The 23,989-nt window shown below is 33.2% G+C and overlaps 1 protein-coding gene across 1 annotated transcript in view; it reads right to left on the bottom strand.

Annotated features, from left to right (window-relative positions):
* The window catches only part of LOC102805403 (prominin-1-A-like), an 84,236-nt gene that overhangs the window by 59,926 nt on the left and 321 nt on the right, over positions 1-23,989 (bottom strand). The gene's annotated exons all lie outside the window — the stretch shown is intronic.

Below are 23,989 nucleotides of genomic sequence, written 5' to 3'. Positions count from 1 at the left end.
ACTCTTCTGTGATTTTTTTTGGCTTGGCTGATTTTGTTCATACTTGACAGGCAGGTCGTACCATCACTAATTGGAAAAACAATCCTGATCCACCGCTACCATGGCAACAGCCAAAATATGTTCTTTGAATACTTTCACCAAATTTATTGCCTCCTACCAGTCTTGTAATAGCAGTGCCCAAATGATCATGCCTTTTATTTTGGCTATGTTGCGCACTGGTAAGAGATCACCGGCGCCGACATTGTTACCACTGTCAACGTATTATCCCAACGCAGCTTTGAACTTTGAATAAAATGTAAATGCTGTCTCCAATCTAGAAAATACTATTGCAAAACGGTTGGAAATAATACATTTAACGGCTGAATACGTCCTAACAATAAAATAAAGTGACTTCTAATGACTGCCATGTTATTTTGCGAACCTCGTATAAGGTGTCCGGTTTTAGTTATAAACAGACGTTAGCTTCACGTTCATGTCCTTCCATGATAACAGCCGAAAACATATTGCTTGTTTTTTACCGGTTTTCATTGGCAACCGAAGTATTTTTATTTTGTAAACAAATTTTCGTCTGCTATTTTTATTCAGTTCAAATCGTTCAGCAACATTTTTGGCATATTAGGTGTACATCACATGGAATACTACGATTGTGAGAACTTGATGTATGTTGACTGATTTTTATCATAGTACGAAGTACCAGGAAGTTACTCAGTTCCAAATAAAGATTACCAACGTCAAATAGCAACATTTGACTGGTAATCAAGATTCATGTAATTCATGGCTAACAAGCAACATCACAAGCGAAGTTGTAGCATGCAGTACTAGTAAGTCATCCCGTCAGTGGAGTACCGCAGTAACACGGCATGTTTGCCATCAGCATTGTATTCAAACGAATCACATGGTGTGCCGTTCTCGTTCAAACCCGGGATTCGATCAATAGGGGAGTCCCAGTAAAAAAAACACATTGCAAATCATGCAAGTTCAACATTTTCAAACCAATATACTAAAACAGAAATGCTCAGAGATGCAAATGAAGGATAGATATTACTTTTCACTATACACATCTCTGTTGATACTATCCCTCACATATTCTACTCCCAATTACTCCTGCGTAAAATGGACTAGCCTCTTTTCATGTTGACATTCAGAGTAAAATCATGTGACAGGCTGTTAAAATTGGCTGTTGCATACTCTTTCGCCGGTCTGGAAAATGTGTTTAATTAGCTCACATTCAAGCAACAATGCAGATTTCCCAGTAGGAGTGAGACTATTTGACTCTGCCACTAAAAAATAGGGGTGTTTTCAGCAAAAAACGAATAACCCTGGAATACACACAAAATGACAATATACTGAATTTTGGAACAAATCGTGCATTACTTACAGCAGCAGAATACCACAGAAATATCAGACGAAACATGAAAACACTATATATTGTATTTTGGCCTGAACCCTCTATATTGCAATTCAAGGAATTAACCCCATATGTGCATCCATTTCCCACCTTGGTATCATCCACCCCTGAAAACAAACTCTTAATACCACGCTGAAGCGTTTGGTAATAATTACCCTAAACAAATGTAATTCATCAACAACTCGGGGCAGAGCTACGTCACAAGACGTTCCACGTTGCTAAGACATGCACCACTGTACCATCCATTTCTATGGGCTCTGTTCGCGCTGCTGTGGAACGCCGGTCGAGCCGGTGAAAATAATTCTGAACAACCAAATTTATAATAATAACTTTATTACACTACTAAAAAAAACCTTCAGAGGGTTTTTGTATGGTAAGGAACATAAATACATACAATACATAAGAGATAAAAAATAAAATGTTAGTAAAATAAAATAAATTAATTACTTTCTGTGGTTTTAAAAATTGTGCTCTTTAAGTATTTTGCTAAAGCTATATTATTCTCCATAATCTTTTTAAATATGGAATTCACATCCATTGTGTAAATATTTATTGAACACTCATCAAACAGTTTTTTTCTTTGTTCTACTGTAAAATGACTAATTTTCACTGGGTTTAAATTTCACTGATTTACCATTTCAGGCATATTCAGTGGGTTTTAAATTCACAGTTTCGTCATTTGGATAATGTGTTCTATGCTAAATTTTACATATTCACTGTGGTTTAATTTAGCGCATTTTTCCAGTCAGCGAAATAAGCTAAATTAAAACCCAGTGAATAATTACCCCCTTTACAGTATATAGCCAGTACAAAATAGCAGGAAATGTTTTTCATCTCCTAATGCTTTAGTGTTACATTTATTACAGTGTCTATTTTCTAATTCTATTTTGGGCTTTGTTCTTCTACCTAATTCTATTTCTAAGTTGTGGTCACTCAGACGGAATTTTGAAAGCATTTTCCTGAGACTGAAATTTGAAATGTTATATATATGTTACACACGTAGGGCTAATCTTGTTACACTGTTCAGGGGAGTCTCAACAACCATCCCAAAGTACCGTTTTCTGCAAGTTTTTGTCCTTTGTTTTCACCGCGACGGTTGCCAGGTGGTGAAAATGCCCGGATGTTCGCCCCGAGGATATAATAGGATACATTGATAGACCACACTGCTAAACAATAGATCACACATGGTAATACAGCATTACTTCCAGATTTATACTGACCTTAGATAAATACACTATTCACGCAACAATTTGAAAACAAGACTTAATTCGCACAGTACGTAATTATCATGATTTAACTCAGGGAAGAAGATGTTCAGCAAATCCATGATTTCATGATTCAAACACTACATACATAAAGAAGATACAGAACACTCATGTTTTTCAAAATTAAACAACCTATTATCCTAAAGGGGAACCTTTCAATCCCATGGATTGCACCAAAGGTCATGGGACACTATTGTTCATGTTGTTTACAATGTTAATCTATCTTTTGTTATCCATTGTTATTTTAATCCAGAAAGTAAATTTGTTGTGAGATTAGGCTTAACTGGAAGGTGCCCCTTCAAGTAGTACATGACATGTAATATAAAGGTGACACAAAATAATAATATTCTGACACTTTTTTGTTGATAAAAAATTCATAATTAGGCATGTTGTATTTTCATATTCTTTGTGAACATTTTCTGTAAAATAAATTGTTAGTCTCAGTTGTCCAAAGTTTCTGTTTATGGCTGCTCTGTGTTTTCTATGTGTAGTGCAAACTGTTTTTCTGATTTATTTAGGATCAATAGATTAGGTAAAACTTGTGAATTAGAAATCAATAAATTCATGAATCTGAAACTAACCGAATAAATGTATTCTGAGCATGCGCAATTGTTCTGTCAGCGTTGTTGGGAGAGGTAATTTATGATGAAAATCATGAAAAAAAACACTTAAGATTTGGAGAAAAAAAATCAGAGCCTTTCTACTAGATTATTGTTTATCAACCTGTCAACTTCTATTAATAGCTGCTGCAGAATTTCTGAGAAAATGTTAGTGACATATGGACATCAGGAAATCAGGAAAACGGTCCCAAAATTAGTACTGTTACTCCCTTCATAAGGATATCATGATCACTAGATGTATATTTTACATTAGATCATTAGACTACTTGCAAATTAGATCGTACTGAATACTCTACTACACACTTTGTCATATATGTAGGTATGCCACTTTCCTTACCATACATATGTGACACACTCTCTCATATGTATGGCCACACAATTTCCTGTATGTATGTTGTATGGCTTTACCATTTACCGCTTTACCCACAATAAATGAGTCAACAAATATGACTGGTTGTCTCAAAGTTTTGTGCATTTGTGCAAAATGATAATTATAGCGTCATACAACATTTTTAATTATTTGCCATAATGTGAGGTGTGAAATAGAAAATTTAATAGAAAACACTAATAGGCTATTTGTCAAAAAGGATTAAACAAAATTATAGCATTTTTTTAAAAATCCCAGCAAATTGCTTATGTTCGGTGAGCATCTGAATCACTGTCTCATACAAATGTGTAACATATAAAGCAATTATTTCTACCTGAGGGTATATTTTTACTGAACGGAACTTTGTCATTTTATAATAAAGTACGGAAATTGAAATACGGTATTTATTTGCACTCGAAGCAAAATGAATGCTAACGATCCCTGCAATTTGAACATACCTCAGCATGATGGTGCATATCCCCCAAGGGAAATAACAAAATTGTAAAAATGACTGATATCTGATATTGTATCTTTTAAAAAAAGTCTTTAACAAATATCTGATCTGTTAGCCCTTTATTTTACGGTTGGCATAATTTTTGAAAGGATTAGTGCATTCAACTCTAATCTGTACAACTGCAGAATATATAATAACAAACTCAACTACATGTATTATTAAAGTGCAAACATGGACATTTTATTGTATGATGAAAGCTGAACAGAAGCTGATACCTGAAGTGGTTCAAAAATCAAACACTCAGCCATCAATATATCATAAGACCTGCAGTCAAATATGAGAGGTGGCACAGATTTGCTAGACTAAAAACAGAAAAGTTCAATATAATAAAATTACTCTTTTTTTTTTCATTCACATTCACGTGACTAGAACTTCATGGATGCATCATCATCACCTTGATGCTCAATGAGTTTGCCTCGGTATCCCATGATATCCCCTATGTTATTTTATAAATTTTGATCGTTAAAATAGATGTCCTCTGAACTCTGAAGTTCAGGCATTTATATATCATGACGAATTTCAGCAGATAACAACCCAAATTGACTATCTTATTTCTGTATGTTGCCAATTCTGGAAAAACTATTGAAAAAGTATATAAAATATTGGATTACAGATTTATGGCCACCAGGATTTTAAGGAAATTCCACTTTTTTATCACCTATTCTATTGTAAAATGAATTCAACACCCTGATATACCGGGGTATATTAGAATTAATTTTAATAGTTAGTCCAGTAATATGTACAACCAAATAATTTGAATAGAAATCAAATATGAAAGCAATGAAACCAAAATTGGTCAGAGTAAATGTAATTTGCCATACTACTATATGTTGCCAATTCTGGAAAAACTATTGGAAAAGTATATAAAATATTGGATTACAGATTTATGACCGTCAAGATTTTAGAGAAATTCCACAGTATTTGCTGTATTAGAAGCAATTGATATATTGTACGCGAAATATCTGATAACTATAAGTGTTCTGCATAATCTAACATCACTGTTTTGCATAATGTCCTATTTTGGTAAATTATATTGTGCACCAAGTAACTGAAAATAATCCATTTCATTTTCATACTTTATGTCAACAGATGCTGACTTAATTACTGAAGTGAAGAATTATTTCAATATTAAGCCAGACTGAATTATCAAATTAAGTTCATTTCAATATGGGTGAATAATTCATAATAGGAATTACATAATAAGCTGTGTTGTATCCCATGAGGGTCTTAACGAGCACATACTAGATTAACCATGATTTATCTAATTTATTCCATGTGGTACCTTGATAACTAACTCAGATGATTTGATTTGCTAGGTATGTACACCATAATGCAGAACAAAATACAACAAAAACAAAATACAGTAAAATTTCTCTGTAACTTTTCAGTTACAGTTAGGCTAGTGCTCAATTTGTCTGACATCAGGAGGAAGTTGAAAATATATTAGAATAAAAAAAATGTTGTTTTTTTCTCTATAGATAGAAGTTCATACACCCAAATTGCATTTATTGTATTCTACATATATACTTGATCATTAAAGTATTCCATGGGATGATTTATTTTGACAATAGACATACATGTACCTCCATCGCTTGCGTAAGGTCATGCACTACTAATAGAGCAAATGTAATACCTAAAGAGTTCTATATAAAAACTCAACTCAGAATGAAGACAGTCAAGTTGAATTTAACAATTTATATTTAGTCAATTACACAGCCCCTGTTGGCACTTTTTCTAAAAGATCTCTTAATTATGTGCTAAACACCAAGAAAAATGATAGCATATAGCATTATACTGGTTCCAAACAGATTGGCGACAGGTGTGAAATTAAGGAACCATGAGCAGTACCCAAATGTTGAAATGTAGACTGGCGTACTTTATCAGCAAAATTGTGCTTGGCAGATACCGGTAGTATATGACAAATCCACTTGATCACTACATTGAACAGCTTTAGGAAAGGGACTGGGCGTGACACCTGGCAGATCCAGTTGGGTGTGCAATATACATGTATGTGATAAGAATGGTACTTTGTCATCAGTATAATTCAAGACATCTAGCTCTGTGTGTGGTGGGTGGATGTACAACGCCGGCAACAATTGTACGCTAGTTTATTTGTGTGATTCCTTCCTTATAAACTGTTCATGAAATTGCAGTCAGAGGAATGAAGACTAATGAGATGTGTTCCACAGCGTTTAATTAGACGGAGGCATTGTCAGATTATAATCTGGTCAGCCAAGTATTAAATATCCGAATAAAGACACAACTTCATTTTAACAATGTGTTTAGGTTACCTATAAGAATTCACTTTTATCTCACTATGAGCTTTTGATTAGAATCTATCAGTGTATGATGTGCACCTGTTTTTTTTTCATTCAAAATTTGTTATCTAGTAGGTATATAGTACAGTAATTTTATCACACAGTGTGATGTAATACAGGACAGATCGAAAATGCATATCACATGCTTTGATGACATAATGCCGAACTTACTGTTTATACATGTTAGCATTGCACATTTCAATTAGAAATTTAACAAATCTAAGAGAGGTCTAACTGAGGTTCCTATATGTATAGTATCAAAGCAATCAGACTTGAGGTTTTTAACAAGAAGCAGAAAGTATCACTTTTTACCAAAAATGAAAAAAATATTCACCAAGAGAGAGAATTAAAAATATCATCATGAAATAAACAAATCTAAAAAAGGTCTACCCAAGGTACATATACACCAAGTATCAAAGCATTCAGGCTTGTAGTTTTCCAGAAGAAGTTGAAAAATAAAAAAAAACAGCGACAGACAATCACTCATACAGTAAGCTCTGCCGATAAAGTCGACAGCAGAGCTAAAAAAAAAAAAAAGAACTCAAATCACACCATTAGGTATTCTAAACACAGATGTAACTTCAAATCTTGTATGTTTCGATTTAAATCCAGAATAATAAAGAGATTTTATATGGACTTTTAATTATGACACAATAGAATAGAGATCAGGTATAATCTGTAACACCTATACACAGCAGTTTTTATATGCAGGTGATAGGACTTGATCAGTAGTATACAGATGTAATATGGGAAGCAAGCGCGGGATCAATAAACCTGGGTAACAAATGGAGTTTTCAATGCATTCTGACAGGTGTACACGACAGAGTTAACACAGTCTTTACTTTGGTAAAATAAAAGCCATATATAACATGTACAGCGCATATGACCTGGCTAACCTAATATTGTCAAGGGATATAAATTCCTAGAATTCATTGTTGCTATATCAGTAGTGACAAATCCAGAGACAAATCTTACTTATAATGACATTAGGTACGCAGCGTCCTTGGCTGGCATTGCTAAATCATTTCCGTTCAAACTACATGGCAATTTTCACCCTTTTTATTGATAATATAAAAAGACTGACACATTATTCCTGAAGAAAGCTGTCACTAATGTACTGTCAAAGTGCTTTGTGTCTGCTAACTGGCTACAATTTTCAATTTAATATATTATCCTACATCAACTCGCTCTTATCTACTATATATATTTCACTTTAATATTAACAAAAATACCTCAATAGTAAAACCTAGTAATACAAGTCATTGAAAATGACACAGTCCCCGTTAAATGTTTGAAATTTCTCTTTGTGCTCGTCATATTAAAGCGGAGGGGTTGTCACGAGCATGTCCTTGAAACTTGAGTTCCAAGTGGCGTATACAACAGATTGTTTATTTACATCAAAACACGTGTTCCGTGTAGTAGTAATATGGCCAAAAATAAAAACAGCCATTATTCGGCCATCTTTGATCTAATTATGAAACACACTGATATGTATATGATGTATGTGCCAAATTCGAATGAAAATGGTACATAAATTGTGGAAATATAGTAGTAAGGCCAAAAAGTCAGATGGCTGTCAATCGGCCATTCTTGACTAGATTTTGAAACAAATTGTCATGGACATGCATCCTAACATGTATAAAGTACATGTATGTGCCAAATTTGAATGAAAACTGACAGATCACATCCAAGATACCGCATAAAATCTTTGATCCAATTGCGAAATAAATCGTCAGGGCCATGTATCCTAACATGAATAATCTATGTACCAAGTTCAAATGACAACTGACAAAGCATGTCCAAAATACAACATTTTACAAAAAAAAAGATGGCTGCCAGTCGGCCTATTTTAATCGAATCTCTAAACCACTGCATGTGCATATGTCCCACATAAGGTACTAGGCACATGCAAAGAATGATCGGAATCGGTCCACAGGATTCTGAAATATGACTCTGGACAGACTGACGCACGGACGGACGGACAGACTCAGGAACTCACGAACAGTCAGGGACATGTATCCTAACATGTATGATCTATGTACTAAATTTGAATAAAAACTGACAAAGCATGTCTAAAATACAACATTTTCAAAAAACGAGATGGCTGCCAGTCGGCCATCTTTGATCCAATTGTGAAATAAATCGTCATGGATAATCTATGTACCAAGTTTGAATCAAAACTGACAAAGCATGTCCAAAATACAACATTATCAAAAAAACAAGATGGCTGCCAGTCAGCCATTTTGAATCGAATCACTAAACCACTGCATGTGCATATGTCCCACATAAAGTAAAGTTTATATTAGCTCTCAGTAGTTTAGGCAAGCAGCCTCTCAACTGTTACCAATGCATATTTCAATTAAAGAACCGAAGATATCATTAGAAAATGAACAAATCTGAGAGAAGTCTACACCGTAGTAGCTATATGTATAATATCAAAGCAATCAGACTTGTGGTTTTTAACAAGAAATCGAAAATATCACTTTTTACCAAAAATTACAAAAATATTCACCAAAATTAGAGAATTGAAGATATCATCACGAAATGAACAAATCTGAGAGAGGTCCACATGTAGTACCTATATATGTAGTATCAAAGCAATTGGACTTGCGGTTTTTAACAAGAAGTCGAAAATATCACTTTTTACCAAAAATGATAAAAATATTCACCAAAATTAGAGAATTAAAGATATCATTACAAAATGAACAAATCTGAGAGAGGTCCACATGCAGTACCTATATATGTAATATCAAAGCAATTGCACTTGCGGTTTTTAACAAGAAGTCGAAAATATCACTTTTTACCAAAAATGACAAAAATATTCACCAAAATTAGAGAATTGAAGATATCAACATGAAATGAACAAACCTAAGAGAGGTCTACCCAAGGTACATATACACCAAGTATCAAAGCATTCAGGCTTGTAGTTTTCAAGAAGAAGTCGAAAAAGTAAAACATTGACACGGACGACGGAGACGGACGACGACGACGGACAATCACTCATATGATAAGCTCCGCTCGACAAAGTCGACAGCGGAGCTAAAAAGTAGATTTCTAGTGCCAAGACATTTTATAATCTTGTTTCTTAAAATAATTTTCCAATAATCACAATTATTTTTTATTTTCCTTTATACTAATGGCAAGAATCCATAATAATTGAGGTATAATGAAATGATCTACCATTTAGTCTGAACTCAAGAGACTTATCTGGGAGGTACTCAACATTCCCCTGTTTAAGACCTGTACTCTCCAGTGAACTTAATTCCAGGAAACCACTGCCCAGCAGGAGCATAGTGTCAACAATACATGCCACTATTATGTTCAGTATTACCAATATCATCTTTTGTGTTTATCTTGTATTTTACCAGTATTTTTCCAACAAATATCACTGACGATTCATATTCATGATTGTATGTTTACTGTATTTCATACTATAAACCTATACCTTGTTCAGTGTTAGTATATTTTAAAAAATCAAACTTAAATAAATATAATTAGAGAGAATATTCGGATGTCCATGGCTCATCTTTCATATGTGATATTTGATGAAGTAGGTAAGCATAACTTGGAGGCATCTATCAATCATGTGCAATGAAATATTGATTGTATAATGATGTAGGAACATGTCATCTTGACAAGAGATCTATAAATAGACATCTAAACTGTCAAATGGGCAAATATTACACTTCATTCTCAGTTAATCATGCAGATTCTTTTATGATGATTCATCTTTTAGTTTCATTTTGAATAGTAAAGATTTTTGTTTGAAATAGGACAATAAATAATATTAACAAATAAAATTTAATGTAATTGCATTAAAACATGGGTTATCAAGTTTAGAAATATATAAAGTTTGAATATGAATGGTCACGTTAGCTCTGAAACAGTATTAAAATAAAAATCGGAATTGAAAAACCAAATGACGTGCATCCAAACAAATCTGAAGCACACATCTATTAATGCACACAAACAAGAATTAGTTAATGGCAGGAAGTGCCATGAGTTTTTGCAGGTTTCTTTCAATCCTTCACTAATTTGAAGCCACACATGCAAAAAAAATGCATTATAATCTGCACAGAAATCTCAGTGGAAAACATATTATATGGTGTGTCATGGATGACTGATTTGGACCTGTAATAAGATAAGGATATATGTTTCTTAACATGCTGTTTTCACAAGTATCAGTATCATAGGCTTCAATTAGTATGAATGTAAAAAGGGGAATAATAAAAAAATATCCGTCTTGTTTGAACAGTGACGCCAAATTTTTCCTGCGCTATACTTTCTAACAGCGTGAAATCAATACTTATAGATATATTTAAACTAGCTTATTGTTCGCTAGCATGATCAGATTCCCGTTATAATGATTACATGATATACAAACGCAAGCAATCCCAGCTAAACCATATAAGAGTTATAATAATAGGAGCATGATTTACCTCCTTGGTACTTTCCTCTGGTACCGGTAGTATATTATTTGAACTAAAAATCATATGCACAGAATTGCACAAAATCTGTTGTAGCTAACTGGATAGAATCTAAACTAGAGTAACCAATAACAATTTCTAATTATATAACATTTCCTCACTTTGTTGTAAATAGATATTTTTTCATCAAATTATGAACTGCATGCCATGATTATTTCTTACATTGAACAATTAATATTTTTTGCATGATTAGTGGGAGAAATTTTCATGTCACAGTGCCACAATTTTCAATAATAATAATGTCATATTCTATCGGCACCAATTACTGTTACTGTACTACGAAGAATAAATCTGCATCAATTTTTGTAATAATTTAAACAGCATGTTCTAGGAGAAAGATACTTTTAAATTTATATCACAACTCAAAGCTATACATGACACTTGACAAGTGCTGACTATTTTAGAATAAATCTTAACAGTCATGATATAAATCACCTGACACATGTGATGAAAAATAACAAAGGAGGAGAATCAGAGGATTAAACATGAGCTTCGTCTCTGAATTATTGTGTGCATACGATGCAAAATCACTTTCCATATACCTAGAAAATATTCCACCTATAGATTATCGCAAACTTTAGAAATATAATAAGTGTTGTTTGATTGTCGATACTAATTATGATTTAAATTATCATGAACTAAAAGTTGAGTTTGCAGGACACACATCAGTATTCAACCGTTTAAAAATAAAAACCATTAATATGCATGTGTAGTGATTGTTATTTTACATACCAAACTAGCAGTTTCGCAATGATTGGCTTTCGTGGTGTGTGGCAGAAACTTGTCTTTTTATTGGAGTTTAGAATCTAATGTTATATGATGTTCCCGATGTTAATCTGGGAATACCATGTATAAATAAAATGATACAAAGTATGTGAGATATGTAATTATATGCATAAATGATACACTTGTGTATTAGAAAATTGCATTGTTTCATCAAACAAATACAAATCTGTGTGCTCCAAAAATGGCATTTTCAGTTTATGAAAAATCATAGTCCAGAGTCCTATGTATTTATCTATATACACTTATACAGTACTAAACAAGGATATTCAAAATACATATTGCATCTTTGAATTACTGAATGATTAGTACAATGTCAGTTAAAAGCTTTCGATGTACATATGGTATTCTCTGTAAATCCACCCAGGGCAGTTATAATTCTGCATGAGGGAAATTATTTGGTCACTGATCATACCATGGTGAAAATATATGATCTAACTGCAAGCAAATATTGACCTACAATTCCTGGTTATTACATACATGTACAGCGTTGGAAATCTGCATGGATGCATCAACACTAGTTGTGCAGATATAATCTGGAATGCCACATTTTTAGATAACGTACTTATTTCCCACATTTCGCTTTTTTTTCCAACCTATGATCGCTCAGTTGCTGTTTGCCATTTTCCTCAGGCAGTTGTACTGTTTTTGAACAAGGTCATAGGTGATAACTTCAGCAAATTTATAGCAGAGTAAATGTCAGTTTAAAACAATTGGATATTTCCCATTTGATTTTGAATGGCTAAAAATTGTTGAGTTGCATAATAATGTATTTTAATCATTGCAGCTATGCACATGAACAAATAAAACGCACATTTATACAATCTTGTATTACATGTGAAATATCATTTAGTATCATCTAGTTAGAAAATCTTTTGTATCAAGTTAGTTGAGGTGTTATTCCTAGAAGTTGAAATCTCTGATAATATTTGAAAATATTAAAAGCATCATCTTTTATTGTCTACATGCAGTATCCAAAATCTTTAGGTAAATTTTTGATAATACATGTAGACTATTTTATTAATGACAGGGTGATTTTTCAAACAATTCTAAAAACTTGTAGTATTTAAAGTATATGATACATTGTACTTGCCAATCTGACAACAGTATATAATCATTATTAGACAATACCTGTATATATATATATAACTGATTTGAGAATTTTGAAAAATAGGAGGCCTAGAATAAGGATTGATAGCCTCTGTGGATCTTGGCTAGGGTAATTTTTTATTATAGATGCTAGAATATTATAGATGCTAGATGTGTGTGGGAGTACAATGTCATACTCCTACCTGTGAGATTGTTCAGATTCATTTTCTGCTCAATTTTAAACTGTTATATACATTTTAAGTTAATGAGTCATAAGTCAGGAGTAACAAGTTCCAAATACATATGATTTAATATAAGACTTAATTTGATATTTGTTGTGATATACTGTAAAATCTGTATTAGAAACCGCGGCTTCTATTAAAATGGTACAATGCAATAGAGGGGATGCGGCTTCTATTAGAGCATCTACACATATGAGAAATGATGATTTTTTGGTTCTCAATTTTTCAAAAAGAATGGGTGCGACTTCTATTAGGGATGCGGCTTCTAATACAGATTTTACGGTAATTCTATTATGGCCTTGGAAAGATCCAATATTTCCATAATCTAATAAGAGTACGGCTCCATGCACTTAGTCGTGTGTTTGAACATTCAAGGTATGATGATAGATTACCAAATTCTTTATTGGCAATCATTAGTTTTTCAAATAATCTACTTTTTACATACTTTAATCACACCTCAATGTCAACATTAACTCCATGCTCTAAATGACCACTTTAAGTAATAATATCGGCACCTGATCTCCTGTAACTATTTCATGCAGTAAGTTTTATATGCCTGATAGAAAGCAAGTCACAACACAAAATGATATCTTACATGTAATTGGGAAATTTACTATTAAACTGTAACATTTATGTTCTATAATTTTACTCTTTGTTTAGCTGAATAATTCTTATTTAGCACCATATGCAAACTTTTCAGCTATAATAAAAGCAGACAAATCAATTCAGCTTTCGTACCTTTAGATTTTTTCATAACAATCATAAAGTATTTTAGTCAAGTAAATTTGCCACCTGAAAATGTTGATCCACTGCCAATGAAAAAGTGTACTCTATTTCCTTTTCAAAAGGAATAGACTGATATATACGACAACCTGATATGGCGTCTTTATCAAAAAACTCAATTTAGGAGTAATGACAAAAAGGAATTCAATCAGGACATTTGCATAGTGCAATTATACATCAAACTTCTGTTTTAGAGATACATGTATAATAATTGATTATTTCTCTCTGAAATTATAACAGTTAATGTATTTCAGCTGCAATTTATTTCTTAAAAAACAACAACACATAATTAACAAATTTAAATTCTGATATTTTAACATTTTAAGATATCAGAATTTAATTTTGTTAATTATGTGTTGTTATATAATATTACAAACTGATGGGCAGTTAATTCTTTTCTAAATTAAACAGTGCAAGGTTGATGACTAGAATGACAGTGTTATACCGTGCAACATACAGGTATACCTTATTATCAATTTGTATTTATATTATTTATAACCACAGAATGGAAAAGTTTGTGGTGAATAATCAAGAGTTATAAAGCGTTAATGGATAATTATAGTTGAGTAATCAAAAATAGAAAGTGAAGTGATCGAACAAAACAAACATATATTTATAGCAGTATGCATCAGACTATATATACTTCTATATTTCTATGGCACAGTATGCACTAGGTGCCATATATATGCTTTTTTTCATAAAACAGGTCTGTAGATAGGGCATTTCATAATGTCAATGCAATTTTCCAGTACATTTCTCATCTTTATAGCAATGCGTAATCACTACATGTATGTGACACTTTGACTGCAATAAACTTGTGTTCAATATTAATGATAAATATTATACCACTATATTTTGCTTCTTTCTGACACAATCATGCAGGTAGCCATCATATTTACGGTATACAATGTTTAAATGCAGATGTGGCATATATCATAAGTAAATTTTGCTCTATAACTAGCGTGTACTTCCCAACAGGTAATAATAAAAGAAATTGTTGGCTTATGTTCACTTATATTGGAGATGTGCTTCTAATAAATTATTAAATACATGTACATGTTCTGCTGGTAACTTAAAGCGTGGCTCCGCAATCCCAGGAATTGCACCAGTGCATCATGGGAAATGTAATTTGCATGGTCCGCCCAGTTGTTTACTTGGTACACAGCTGTTATCATTTCAACTGAAGGCGTTAATTCCATAAGCTAACATCATGCATTACGCTATTATCTGATTTGAAAGGACTTGCTGAATCCTGTTGTTCGACGTTCACTGGGCCTACGCACTCTTTTGAAAGCCGTTTTCTGTGTTTGTTTCGCTCGTGGTCGACTGTAAAGCACAATTTCTGTAAATGGCGTTACGGCATTGTAAGGTTCTCTCTGAATTGAGCTCATGCCTTTGCTTTCTTGCTATTGTACTAATATGTTACAAGTGCGACCTTTTTATACAATGTATTTATTCATTCACTCGTACGTTACGAGTGCGACGTATTCATACTACGTACTGTGCTATGTTGCCCTTTTCAGGGCCAACAAATATTACAAAAAGAGAACTACCGTATTGTCAATTACTTGCATCATGAAATAACTGTAGTTTATTTGAATGACCTACACAATGTAGTTGTCGTACAACGTTTGCCATAATATGTCTTGTCGGCTCGGCAATAATGACGTTATGCAACGTCAAAAAAAACAAAAACAAAAACAAAACCTTATTATACGTATACGGCTGTGCGGCATGGGTCCGACGCCAAATATACATAAATATATGCGCGGCTCATACTAGTACGTGACAAAAAGGGCTAAATATTTCACTGCGGGGACATGTTTCAGGGAACATTATAATTTTTTGTGAGACCTTTCAATTTATTTATTTCGAGAACAAAGAGAAATTTGAGAAGCATACTCGACATATTGTAGGGGACGTATTTGGGACTCCCTCGACTCTTTTCATCAATATCAGAGTGAAACCCATTTTTTTTTCCAGCCCTGTAACCGCGAATGTCTTTCTTTGCACACACACACTACAGAAATTATTGGTATGTTTACGCAAAGTCCCTCCCCTCTCGCGCACACCCCAGCTCGTGCGATTCGCACTCGCTCGGGTCGGACCGCTTCGTGGAGCACCGACGATGTCCCTTGAGATGAACGGACGGACAAACAGCTCACAGCATATCATTTCTTATTAGCTCCACGATATCACTTACATGATCAACTCCGTAATTACATAAACATACCTAGAGATTGAACAAATAACTCGGGATTAACACCTTACATTTGCATAAACCCATGACTGACAGCCAGTTTGAGCAGTCAAAACGACTGTTTGAATCATGCTTTTCCGTCGCTTTTACGCGGAAATCGCACTGACATCGCACCAAACTCGTAAATTAACATCGCAGTTGTATCGCGGACATATTCATGTTTGTCTACAACATGAAATGAAGCACCACAGGCGTTAAGATTGCCGAAAAGAGTGATTTTGCGGAGCACCCCGAAGAGATGTTTCACGCTTGAGTGTCATTTGCATACTGAAAAGTGGCGGCCATCTTTCCTTTTATACACCCAGAACCGCGGTTTAAGCAACACCGTCAACGTCTGTCAGGTGATACTGAACAAACCTCAGTGCCTCCCACTGAGAAGATCAGTGTAAATAACAAACCCAGTGTACACATTCACAGACAAAATAAAGTGGCATTATTATTTATGAGTGTGTGATGCCGATTCACATATCCATAAATCAGAGTCACAATGACGATACAGAAGGCAGAATTCACATAATATCAATGATCAAGGAGGGAGCAGACAATCAAGGTAATGGACCGACAAATATGCTGTACAATCCCAGCTGAGTGCCTCGCTAAGTTCTGTCAAGTCTACAGCACTGAAATTATGAATTATTCATTTGTATTTCTACGAAGCATGATCATTTTTTGACCACTTAGATAACTACAACATGTACTATAAAGTTATAGTGTTCAAAGCAAGTAAGCTTGTGAAGGCAATTGTGATGCATGTACAGTTGAACTGTTGGCTGATGATGCTATGTTCAACTGTGTTTCTCAATGGTGAAAATGTCAAAATTATTTATTGAGAGAAACCTGAAACAATTTTATATGTCACCACTGGAAATTAACTAAACATAGAGCAATATAAACATGTGACTTCTTCAGTAACAAAGCTAAAATAGCCGTCAAAATAAAGTATGTGCCTTAATGGAGGTGTTCTTTGTGGTTATACTCAAATGAATTACATCGTTTGCTTAATGGCTACTCTGAAGGATAATGGAAAGCCATCTGAAAACCACAACATAATCTTACTGGTATGAGTAAAATGTTACATAAGAGAACTAAAGTGCACACAGAAGGTATTAAAGATCCCTAAAGCCCATGCATCTGGCTCAATACTGATGGATACAAAAAGATTTTGGTTGATACACAATCCCTCTATCTATAGACGGACTGTGGTTGATATGATCACTAGGGTTTGGTCTACCAATTTTAAAAGTTTGTAGTCTGTGGTAATATTGGACATTTCATCAGGTTAATTAGGGGCTTGAAGCCAATCAAAGATGTTAGCTTCTCACTGGACACAGTTTGGGGGGACTTATGTGAGGGTTTCGCAGTATCCCATAATTTTTCTCTTGGTACATGATTGATAAATAGTACATAGATGGTATAATTATGCTCATGATTTTGTTTCCAGTTCAGATACAAAATGGTTGATAATTCAAGATGGTTTCATGAAAGCCTTTTTTTTGGGTGAAAATCAGCAATTTTTTGTCTTTTTGCCAATATTTTGGACCTTTATCTCAAATTTACACAGTCCAATTAGGTCCAAACTTGGTTCACAGACAATTGTGTTCTAGCACATCAACAGAAGTTGATTTGTGTTATAATCCAATCCAAAATGGCTGACTATCAGCCAATTTGTATGACCAAAATCTTTGTTTTCATCTATTTTTGCTTATATCTAAAATTCTTACTGACCAGGTAGGTTCAAATTCAGTACACAGGTAAATGTGTTTTGGCACATCAATGAAATTTGGTCTGTATCACAATCCAATCAAAGATGGTTGATTAAAATGAGCTTTTTTATGGGGCAAGCTTAGGTTGATTTGTTTTAAACTTGGTATGAAGTCATTACATAAGTATCCATAGAAAATATGTCAAATGTTATTCTGACCTCAGTTGACAAGTTTCATTCTGTTGTTTTCAGTGTGCAAATAAAATAATTATTATAATATACAGTATACAATAGAGGAATTAATTTGCATAGATTTTCCTTCACAGAGTGTAAAAAATTAAAGAATAACTAAATCATCAAACTGAAGTAAGCTTGAATCTGCACAAACAAGTTTTTTTTAAAAAAAAGAAGAAAGGTAAGAATATTTCAAATCCAGTGTCAGAAGTATAAACATTACTTAATGTATGAGCTAGTTGGCTTTTTTTTTTTTTTTGAGAAAATTAAAAAAAGGTTCATTAGTGCACTGTTACACGTAAAATCACAGGTACATTATTTATATTTTGAAAAGCAATAAAAAAACACAATTAGGTTTTCATAAAATTGAGGGTGTACAAGCATAAATAACCACAGAGTGACATTTTTCTTATTTTGCCAAGCTTTTCAAGAACAAGATTAGAAAGCATAATCCCTCTGTGATGAATGAGCTGTCATAAGATGCACAATTCAAGCCTCACAAGTAAATTGAAATTGATTGGCTGTAATAAATAGAACTGACAACATCCTGCCTGGTCACAGCACTGATTTCCATACAGTACTAACATCAAAATTTTCAGGGAAGTAATGCTCATCAAATAGAACCAATAAAATGATAAAATTCAATTTCTATTACTGACAAGATAAGTATTAGCTTTCAAGAATCATTACATTTCATGTGACGAGCAGGAAAATGCTGTCAAATAAATGAAACTGTCTTTTTAAATTTTATTTAAATCTCACTTAATTTATAGCAAAATTTATTTTTCTATGTTCATTTTATGCCATCCAATGTTAACTCAAAATGGGAAAGGGATTTAGTGTCCTTGAGATTCTTGTAAATAAGATTAAACAGATGTAAATAAATTGCAATTAAAGTAATTGTGATTCTCTAAAGTGGTAATTTCATCTTCTATTTATCCTGTCACACACATTGTGCCATAATGTGGTTTACTTTACACAGTTTAACACATTGAAATTGAAGCTAATGGTAATACTCAACAGAATTAAATTGATGCTTTTATCATTTATCATTACCAACACAGAGAAAAAAAGCAATCTAAGTTCAACTTTCATTCATACTATCTAAGCGTGTTTCTCAAGTTCAAACCTAAAACGACTTTATAGAAGTCATTAGGTGTGCATTTGGAGCACTTAAGCATTTCTCTATGGTACCTTTGATGTACTTATAAATGAACACTACTTAATTGAGTATTTTTTTACTCAAGCTTTTTAGCCCAACTATCAAGATTCTCAAGGTTTTTTTTAACTGATATACTTAAATCATTTAGTACAATATAAATCAAAACTTAGTATGTACAAGGGTGAAACTGAAGACAGCTAATATACTAATATGCATTGTATAATTTCCGATGTAATTACTTGTATGAAACAGCTTTGAGGCAAATGAAAACTAGGATATATCAAGCAGACTCGTTGATTCACCAGCTTACTCATTGCCTTGGGGCTATACTATCACGTGTCACATTCCTTTATTATAGAACTGGAACAAGAAAAATAGCACCTGACATCTTCACCTTATTATCGCAACTTTTCTCAGATTTTAATTTCATTATCAATCATCTGTGTATTAATTTGTTAGGATGGAATAGTGTCAAATAAATTTCAGGGAAAGAAAGTATAAATGTATCAAATAATTATATTTTATGCAAGCCATACCTTATACAAAATTCTATTAATATTCAACTATTAATAATATTCCGTGGTGAGAAATCTTCATCTATCTGACTATTAATCACAATTTAGGATGTTTTATTACATATTGTGTTGTCTTTAAAGTCATAATAACCACTGATATTAAGACAGTATATCAATTCAATGCAATACTAACCAGTGTATTTTTTTCAAAATGTCATAAATTTTGTTCAATCATTTCTGTTAAACTGTTTTACTCCCAAAGTAAGGCAAATAATTAAAAATGCCCAAGACGCTAGTTGCCATTTGGGAAAAAAATGTCCTGAGCTAATTTGGAGACAACAGAATCTCACTCAGAATCTCGCCAGTTTATCACATGTATCATGGATGAGAGCTGGTCAGAATCATTACAGATAGCAGTAAATCAGTTTATTTCAACAGAAATCCAGAAAAAAAAACCTGTTACTCTGTCATTAGAATTTGTAAGTGAGGCAATACCTCACGTCAGACTTAGATGCAACAAACTCAAAACAAACAGAGGCATTTCATCATGGACTATGCTCAAATTGTTGTCATTAGCAATGACTCAGAAACTTGCATTTAATTTTTATAATAGGTCCAAGACACAAAACAGAGAATTATTTCTCTGTGTCTTTTCGTCAAATGTCAAATGATGATTATAATTTTAGCCATAGTTGATAATAGGATATTGTTTTTGCCTACCCAAATTATAATAACAGTGATGTGATTGATGAGTGCATATGATGTTGTCTCATGACAACCGTTTTCTATAGAATAATTCATGGTTTACTAGTATATTTTGGACGAAAATCTTTTTTGTTAAATGTATTTTTGTGCCAGGTGACAGATCTTGATGTTACTGTTTTTTTTTTGTGTCTTTTTCAAGAGTGAATTGCAAGTGTGAGTAATGATATATAGTGCATTTTGCCATAGAAACCATATTCTAGTTTGGGACAGGACTGTGTGACCATTTTCTTTTTCTTTTTCAATTTAATGCGTTATCCTGGCATCAACCAGACCATGTCAAACACAAGCACCTGAGAACCTTGTTGCAGCTATTAGTAAATGAATCTTGGCCAGTGGATTGTGTATGGGGGCACCATCTTCCAAGGTAGTGGTTTACCTTTTTCAGTGTTCAACTCCAGCTTTTGAACTCAGGTCTATTAATCATGAGTGCCATCAGTTGTAGTAGCTAAATCTGAAATTAATTCATACTTGCTGACTTGTGAAGGATTACCCAAAACCCAGTTTTATGTGAAAAATAAGCATTACAACCAAATTTTACAACCAAATTGTTACACATATTGTATACAGTCATATGGGACGCATACTGATCATGATGACATGCAACAACTGTGATGATGACGATTTGAATGCATCCTGACATTTGGATAGTTAAACAACAACAAAAAAACGTTTTTGTATAAGACAAATGTCAGTTGGATGGTTTAAACTTTGGAGTTGAAAAGGAACCCAATTCCAAAGCTATAATTGATAAAATTGCAATACATTCTTGTATTATAAATAAATAACATAGGGAATATCAGGCACCTTAGTAATTGTATCTTAGGAATTGATGTGACAATGGCTGTCAAATTCCAATGATACTAATGGCTAATTAAATGCATGATGCAACGAATCATTAGCTATTTTCCCAATTACCCATGACTTAGCTGATAACGTGACTTACTGAGGTTCGACTTAGTGAGAGAATCACTATACTATATAATTCCCCAGTCTTGTTCAATGTATCTACAATATTACCAATACTCGTGGTATCTACAATTATAATATACTCATTGCCAGGCCTGCTCATGTATCAACAATAGTAAAATACTCATTCCCATGCTTGCTTGATGTATCTATAATGATAAAATACTCATTCCCAGGCCTGCTCAAGGTATCTGCAATACCACTAATAAAAAACTTAGTCCCATGCCTGCTCCAGGTATCTGCAATACCACTAATAAAATACTCATTCCCAGGCCTGCTCAAGGTATCTGCAATATCACTAATAAAAAACTTAGTCCCATGCCTGCTTGATGTATCTAAAATAATAAAATACTCATTCCAAGGTCTGTTCGATGTATCTAAACCTATAAAATACTCATTCCCAGGCCTGCTCAAGGTATCTGCAATACCAGTAATAAAAAAACCTATTCCCATGACTGCTTGATGTATCTAAAATAAAATACTCATTCCCAGGCCTGTTTGATGTATCTACAGTAATACTCATTCCCAAGCTTGCTCAATGTGTCTACAATAATAAAATACTCATTCCCAGGCCTGTTTAATGTATCTAAACTTATAAAATACTCATTCCCAGGCCTGCTCAAGGTATCTGCAATACCGCTAATAAAAAACTTATTCCCATGCCTGCTTGATGTATCTAAAATAATAAAATACTCATTCCCAGGCCTGTTCGATGTATCTACAGTAATAAAATACTCATTCCCAAGCTTGCTCAATGTATCTACAATAATAACATACTCATTCCCAGGCCTGTTTAATGTATCTAAACTTATAAAATACTCATTCCCAGGCCTGCTCAAGGTATCTGCAATACTACTAATAAAAAACTTATTCCCATGCCTGCTTGATGTATCTAAAATAATAAAATACTTATTCCTAGACCTGCTTAATGTATCTACAATAATATAATACTCATTCCTAGGCCTGTTCGATGTATTTACAATTATAAAATACTCATTTCAAGGCCTGCTCAATGTTCCCACAATAATAAAATGTTTATAAACTGACCAAATTACAACTTTGATACTATTTTCTTCTACTTTTTTTTCTAAATTCAAAACACAAATAATTTAACAAAACATTGCAGACAGACTGACAGTTTCCTCCTATACTACTCTATTTCAACCACTTCACTCCATACACAATGACTCACATATTGCTAATATATATACATGTCATGAAACTGGTCAAAATCTCACGGTACATGTAAACTTGCCTCAGGGGCAGTTATTCTATAAATAATTACCTCAAGTCAATACTCAATATTTACCACACTTGATCAAACCACTAATGGATGGCACCAATGTTTGTCGCTTTTAACCTTTTTACCACTAGCTCCCTCTTTTCATCACAAATTCACAAAATGGCCCTGTTTATAGTCTACACTTTCGTTCAGTAGATTGGGACAGAAAATTTTTGAGTAAAAACTGAAAGTTAGAATTCACTTCCAGAAATATTGAAGAATATAAGTAAAAAGTGCTGAAAAATTTTGGCGAGAAAGTCTAGTGGTAAAAAGGTTAACTCAGCTTAAACATTTAATTTTTCATATCAGTGTCTCCAGCAGATAATGATACTTGACATGTTTTTAATGCACACAAATTAATTTTGTAGTTACATAAATATTATTATTAAAACATGATTACAGATAAAAAAGGAAAAAAATGTGTTTTCCTACACTATTTGAGGTTTACTATAATTGGCTGTGGAATTAAAGCAAAGCTAAAGAAGGTGAGTGTAAGTACATGTACATATACGTCTAATAGAGGAAATTCAGTGATGGTGCCAATATTGTTAAGACATCATTAGTGCAACCAATGGTTAGTAAGATGAATGGATGACAGACTAGTACTGGCAATCAGGGACGAGTGCAACATCAGCATCATTACATACAAGTATACACAATTATTTTAACACATGCTATGACATGTTATGTAACTAATATCATTATATGCTGGTCAAAATATAATCAATAGGTCATGAAATGATTGCATAAATACATTTTTAACAAGCAGATTGGCAATGACCTGTGTGAACTGATTTGTTCAAATGTTCAAGAGATTTGAAAGGGCAAATGATTTCAAGGACCTTATAGAACAATTTGAGCAAATAATGTCTAGAAAAACAAAGAATAAGGATTTTTTTTTTTAAATGTTCTTCAATATCCTCATGATCGGCTATAAGATCGCATACATTAAATTAGCGCTTTTATTGAAAAAAAACTTGAATTTTGATTTTTTAAGGCAAACATTTTATATAAACAATTGGGATTGTTTAATTACCAAAGTCAACAAACTTCAAAATTATATGGTACGATGTTTGTTTTCTGAACTTTCTATGCTATGTCAACACTGCGAATATAAATTTGACATTGACGAGTCAGCCAGCTTTAGAATACGCCATACAGGAAATTAGCTGATTAGTCGTTGGCCGATAAAACGCATATAACTATTTATGTTGATTTACCGCTATG

Source organism: Saccoglossus kowalevskii, chromosome 10, assembly GCF_978046115.1.
Source record: "Saccoglossus kowalevskii chromosome 10, keSacKowa6.1, whole genome shotgun sequence".
Taxonomy (NCBI): Eukaryota; Metazoa; Hemichordata; class Enteropneusta; family Harrimaniidae; genus Saccoglossus; species Saccoglossus kowalevskii.
Note: the sequence above shows the minus strand (reverse complement) of the source record. Positions and strands in the feature narration are given on the sequence as shown.